Below are 6,621 nucleotides of genomic sequence, written 5' to 3' on the forward strand. Positions count from 1 at the left end.
GTTCCCGAAACAATTGAAAATGAAAATCATGAGCCTATTCTTTTAATACTAGATGACTTAATGATGGGTGCATTTAATAAAAATGTCTGTGAGCTATTTACAAAAGGATCACACCACAGGAATTTATCCGTAATAGTGGTTACACAAAATATATTTCATAAATCATCACATACTCGAGATATTTCACTAAACACAAAATACATCGTTGCGTTCAAAAATCCTAGGGATAAGCTACAATTTCAATGCTTAGCAGGACAAATTTATCCTGAAAATTCTCAGGAGCTCTTCAGAATATATAAGGAGGTGACAGATGAACCACATGGTTATTTACTTATTGATCTTACTCAGGGAATAAATGATCTCCTTAGATTTCGTACACATATTTTTAATTCTGAGTATACAGTTTGCTTTTCAGATGAAAATGGTTTACAAAAAGAATCTAAATCGACTGAAAGCGAACAAACATTTATTGTATGTGCTCAAAAGGGCAAATAATAAACTTCGAAATGCAATTATAAGTAATTGTGACATTGAGTTAGTAAAAGCATTAGTGGAGATAGTGTTGAATACTCTGCGAGGAAATCATAAGATATCAAAAAAGCAACTATATGCTCTAAAAAAGTATAAAAATGCATTACGTCTTATTTCATGTCCAAAACGGTCAATAAATTCTAAGAGAAAAGTTCTCATCCAAAAAGGAGGATTTTTACCTGTTTTAATAAGTTCATTGCTTTCGGGGATTTTTGGAAAAATATTGAACAATGCTTAAAAATAAGCATCAATTAACCAAAGTTATTTTAATGCATCCGAATGCATATCAAAAATTGGTAAATAATGCCCAGAAAAACGATTTAATAAATATAACGTTTTTGCCTATTTTAAATGATAAAAAAACTAGCGACTTTAATAAATGGATTAAAATACGTCAAGAATTGTGTTACTATCAAAATAAAAAAAGAAATAAGACAATGGATATACGAACTACGCAGAACAAACGACTTTCATCACCTCAAAGCATTGGAATACAAACACAAGACGAGTCAGTTTGGTTAGATGTAAAACCTAACACTTCCATTCTTAGCAATAAAAATAATGAGTCCTCAAAAAAGGAACTCTCTATCACAAATGAGTTCTCTGATTTACCTAACGACATCGATGATGAAGATTTTCTGACCGAAAAATCTTTCAACTCAAAACCTAATAAGCGTAAAGTTGAGGATACCTCATTTTTAGACACTCAAGCATCAAAAAAATCAGCATTGACTAAAGTGAAGCTTACTGATAAACAGCGAAAGCTAAGAGTAAAACTTAAGAGGTATAAAAGTGAATCAAATCCATTTCAAGACTTGAAATACGTAAGTGGACGAGAAAAGTTGATGAGGGCTGTTAGAAACAGTAAGGCCGTGCAAATTGGAAAGAACAAAATTAATTGGTTATCCTATAATTAATAAACTGCAAAGAACGTAGAACTAAAAATGGTAAATGTAACAGAGTTTTTCGTGACATTACTTAGTAATGATTCGTTAAATGTATATCATGATAACGTTAAGTGTGCATTTACAAACATTGTAAATATTCCTGAAAACATGAACGATGACTGGGAAGTAGGAATTACAGACTTATATCTAAATAAATGTATAAAAAGCAGGCCTGAGAATACCTCAATCGCATCTGAAGAAACAACAGAATTCGTTATTAGCTTAGTAAATGGAGAAACATTTCGATATGAAAATGAGTCAATAGAGTCTGAACAGTTTCAAAATGGTTTGATTTTTGTTTACACTGACATTATCAAACCAAGATGTGTTGGAAATAAAAGACCTCGATGTCTTCGAGTATTACATTATAATGGAAAAGAGCAACTTATACAATTCAACAATATTGAATATTATCCCATTGAAATATGGTGTCCAAAAGAAATTTCGATCTTAATTACCGATTCCAAAGGGTATAAAGTACCATTTGAATCTTCATCAATTCCAATTTTTGTTACCCTTCACTTTAAAAAACGAAAAGAAATGCTATAAATAATACTGTAAAGATGGAAATTTATTCAAAGTAGAAATAACCATCATGACGAAATCTTATCAACAATATTATTTAAATCAGTGTGGAGGAGGGTTGAATCATATAGGAAGTCTTTATGTTTCACCCAGAGTTATCCAACAAGGTAGAGGAATTGGGAACTTTTTTAGTGGTCTTTTTAATTACATAAAACCACTATTCCTTTCGGGGATAAACGCTATTAAAAACCAAGCTACTGAGACTGGAAAGGCAGTAATAAATGAGTTTGGTCGAAAACCTTTAAGAACTATTATCCAAGAACAAAGTAAAATTGCTTTGCAAAACCTGTCAAATAAAGCCATTAATAAGTTAACCCGATTCCAGAATGGGGCAGGTAAAAAGAATAAAAAGAGAAGGTCTAGGAAAAAACTATCTCATTTATCATCTAAAGAAGGAAGCAAACATACGCAGTCGAGAACCAAAAAAAAAAAATCAACAAAGAAATTAACTATAAGAGACATTTTTTCTAAATCAAAATGACCACCCATATTGAATGTATGAAAAGCGAATTGGATCTCTTTGAGCCACATCCTACACAAAGCTCTATTCTGAGAACAGAAGAAGTTTCATATAACCCCATAGCTTCGTTGGACAGTGCTTCTTCAATTGAATTCGTTTGCTTAGGAAATGGGGAAACATATCGAGACCTATCAAGTGTTTACTTAAGACTTGTTGTGCAACTAAGAAAAAGTGATAATACCAACATTGAAGGAAACGATGTTGGAGTAGTGAATAATATTTTGCATTCAATGTTTAGAAGTTCGTCCGTATATTTAAATAATATTTTGGTTTCTCAGAGTGATAATAACTATCATTATAGATCGTATTTGCAAACGATTTTAAACTATGGCAGTGATGCCAGTGAAAGTCACTTAGCCACTCAAGGTTATTATCCTAATTATGGTAAATTATTATCTGGTAGATACGTTAACACCGATGGATCCATTATGCTCAAAAATATTTTTCAAAACAGTAATAAGGTTGAACTATTCGGAAAAGTTCATGGAGATATATTTAATCAACCAAAACTGCTTATAAATAATGTAGATTTGAGGATTACTTTTAACATTGAAAAAACAGCATTTTATTTAATGGAATCTGAAACTGAATCAAATCTTAAAATATTGGAGGCCCAACTATTCATGAACCACATAACTATTAATCCGAGCATTTTATTGGCTCATCATCATGTTTTACAAACTAAAAATGCCATTTATCCATACAGCAAAGTTCAAGTAAAATCATTTACAATATATCCAGGAAATAATACATTATCAATTGACAATGCAGTTATTGGACAGCTTCCCAATTTTTTGGTTTTTTGCATGGTAAAAAACAAATCATATTCTGGAAATCGGGCATTAAACCCCTTCCATTTTGAACATTTTAAAATTCAACGCTTTAATCTATTGGTTAATGGAGTACAAGTACCATCGCAGGCACTTGAGTTTGATTTCTCGAACTCTGAAAATGCTCAAAGCTCTAGAGGATATAATATGCTATTCAGATCAAGTGGAATAAAACATTATGATCGAGGCTTACAAATTACAAAGGAAATGTTTGATAAAAATAGTTTTATATTAGCATTTGACCTAACAGCAGACCATCACAATTCAACTGTATGCTCAAATTTAATATCACAAGGAGCCATCCGAATTGAAGGACGATTTTCGGAGCCTCTTACAGAAGCAGTTACTTGTCTGGTATACTGTGAATATGACTCAATGATTGATATTGATAAACATAGAAATATTCGTGTACTATTGTAAAAATGAATACATTACAAATCGATAAGTTGCTTTCCAAGCATTCAAAAACAAAAAGAATTTTTAAAGGAGTTCATCCCTCTGATCAGCTGCCTCAAGTAATTTCGAAATATCCTGCTTTAATAATAGCAAACACAGATTCTTCAAGCTATTCAGGAACTCATTGGGTTGCTTTTTACTTTGAAAACAAATATTCAGCCGAATTTTTTGATTCATATGGTCAATATCCTCAAAATAAAGAATTTTTAAAAATATTAAGGAAAAATTCCATAAAGTTTACATTTAATAAACAACCACTGCAAGGTTATTTTTCAAATACATGCGGTCATTACTGTATCCTATATGGAATATTTAAAAGCAGCAAAAAAACATTAAATTGTTTTTTAAAACAATTTAAGAAAAATGATTTTAACTATAATGATAAGTTAATAATAAAAATGTTTAAGAAAATTCGTTTAAAATAAAACACAATATTATTTCAGAGACATTTAAGATGTTTATTGAATTTTTGAGCTGGGATACATTCTTTTATTTAAGTTATAGTACTTTAACATTAGGTCTATAGCTTCTGCTTTCTTATTTGGTAGGGTATGACACAGGCATGTGTCAGGTCCGTCCGTTGCATCGTCATCACTCCAGGGGCATAGCTTATAATGAAAGCCAAACTTGGAGTACTGAAGCTCCTTTTCCTCCAGATCTTCCAAAATGCTCATCAAATTTTCAAGAATTTGTACGTGCTCCTCGAAGATCATCTCCTCGAATTGCATTAAAAAAAGTTTTATTTGTTTGGCATGCATCTTGCAGCTGACTTCTTGAATCTATTACTGATAATGTTTCAAAGAGCAGGACTCTTTATATCCACGTCTTTGCTATGTTTCCCTTATATTTTTCTTTACCCATGTATTGGAAATGATAAGTACTATATCTAGCCATCTCTTTTTTACATATGTGTGTATATTCTTAACCTTTTTCTTTATTTTTGTCTTTACATGTATAGTTGTCTCTTCTTCTCTTACATATATATAATGGGAACTCTTTATTTACTCTTTACATATAAATTGGAAATGGGCAGTGCTATATCTATTCATCTCTTTTCCTTTATATATAAGATGTGAGATTCCATGCTCCTTCAACATCTTAAAGGGTGTTTTTGTGGAAAATTTGGTCACATAACTTTTAGGTAAAAATATCCAAAGCGGTTCGTTGTCCTTATCAGTTAAATAAAGGACTACTTTATTTCCAAATGATGTTTTTTTGATTTTACATCCATTGATCTTGTACTCAAATCCTATGCATAGGTCCTCAACCTTGGTGTATCCAACCGCCGGCTTTGTCTCGTTAAGTAATTCTAGGAAAGCCTAGGTATATATTTGATGAAGTGCTTATCATTTTCTATATAGAGATTTAAATATTCTTACATACCATTATAGTAATAGAAACTATTCAACCTACTAACGATTTTATACTAAATTATTTAAAAGATTGCATGATCTTTTATACTCTCATTAATTCAATTTTATACAAATGTGATCTGAGCAGATTGGTAGTTGAGTGATAATAAGTAAATGGTTTTAAAGCTGTAATGGCCAGATGTCTCAAGTCTGATTGGCGGTTGAGTAATAAGGGATAAATTATGGATACACTGCTGTATATATTGTTTCAAATATTATATTTACATTTTGGGTCTTATATAACCGTCAACATGAAAAAATTATATAAACAGAACAAAATGCATAGAATTTTTGTTCATATGCTGTTCACTTCCTATATAAGAACTGTAAGTTACTGAGATAGGTTAGTTCACTTTCACTTCGAAATGAGGACATTTCATTGCGAGTTGTGTTATTTAAAAACATCTTTTAGTTCCCACAATGAACTTAAAAAACACACCTTAAAAATCCACAACTTTAGTTATTCAAAATCAAAATCATCATTTTATCGATGTTACTTATGTCCAGGAACTGAACTGTTTTGGTTGAGAATTGACTTCAATATGCATATTTTATTTAAGCATAACATGGAATTAAAGCGAAAAATATAATATTTATTTAAAAATGAAATAATCTGTGCGTTTTTAAATATAAATACCTTTACATAAATTTACCAACTAAGTATAAAATGATGTGAAAATTACTCAATAAATTCATTCAAAAGCATCAGTATTCTACCTGAAATCCACTTATTCTTTTTGTGTAATCCTCACGTGGAAGAAACCTGTTTCAAACGAATCCTATGATTCTCTTGTAATAAGAGGAAGTGAAATTCAACCAATCAAAAGTAAAACAGAAACATTTAAAATAATTAGTGGTTAAATGTGTTATATTTATTATATATGTACATATGTATATATTATTTTTAGAAAAATACATAAAATATTCTTATTATATAAATATGTATTCGTATTATTAAAATTTCGCCTCAGCTAATTTTACCGCAGCAATTAAGTCATCATCATCTTCGTCCCGAAGTAGTTCCTGGAGTTGAGATCTTTTATCATCATCCTGATTATCTACTAAATCGAAAATGTTGTCATCATCCGGGAAAATGTATGCTGGATTATCATTATTAGACGTTGCATTCCTTGGGTCATCGTCGTCATCATCCCATTTAATGTCACTTAACCAGGTCAAGTTGCTCTCGAGATAGGTTTGAGTCTTAATCCCAAAAATCAATGACAGGTCTACGGAGCTCGGCTGAGAGTCCAGATTTATGGTTGATTCCGGTTGGGAATCGATAAAAATGATTTCAAGGTCATCCATCGTTGTTGAAAGATTACTAGTTTATGTCCTAG

This window comes from Drosophila persimilis, unplaced genomic scaffold, assembly GCF_003286085.1.
Source record: "Drosophila persimilis strain 14011-0111.01,24,50 unplaced genomic scaffold, DperRS2 tig00001227-arrow-arrow-pilon, whole genome shotgun sequence".
NCBI lineage: Eukaryota > Metazoa > Arthropoda > Insecta > Diptera > Drosophilidae > Drosophila > Drosophila persimilis.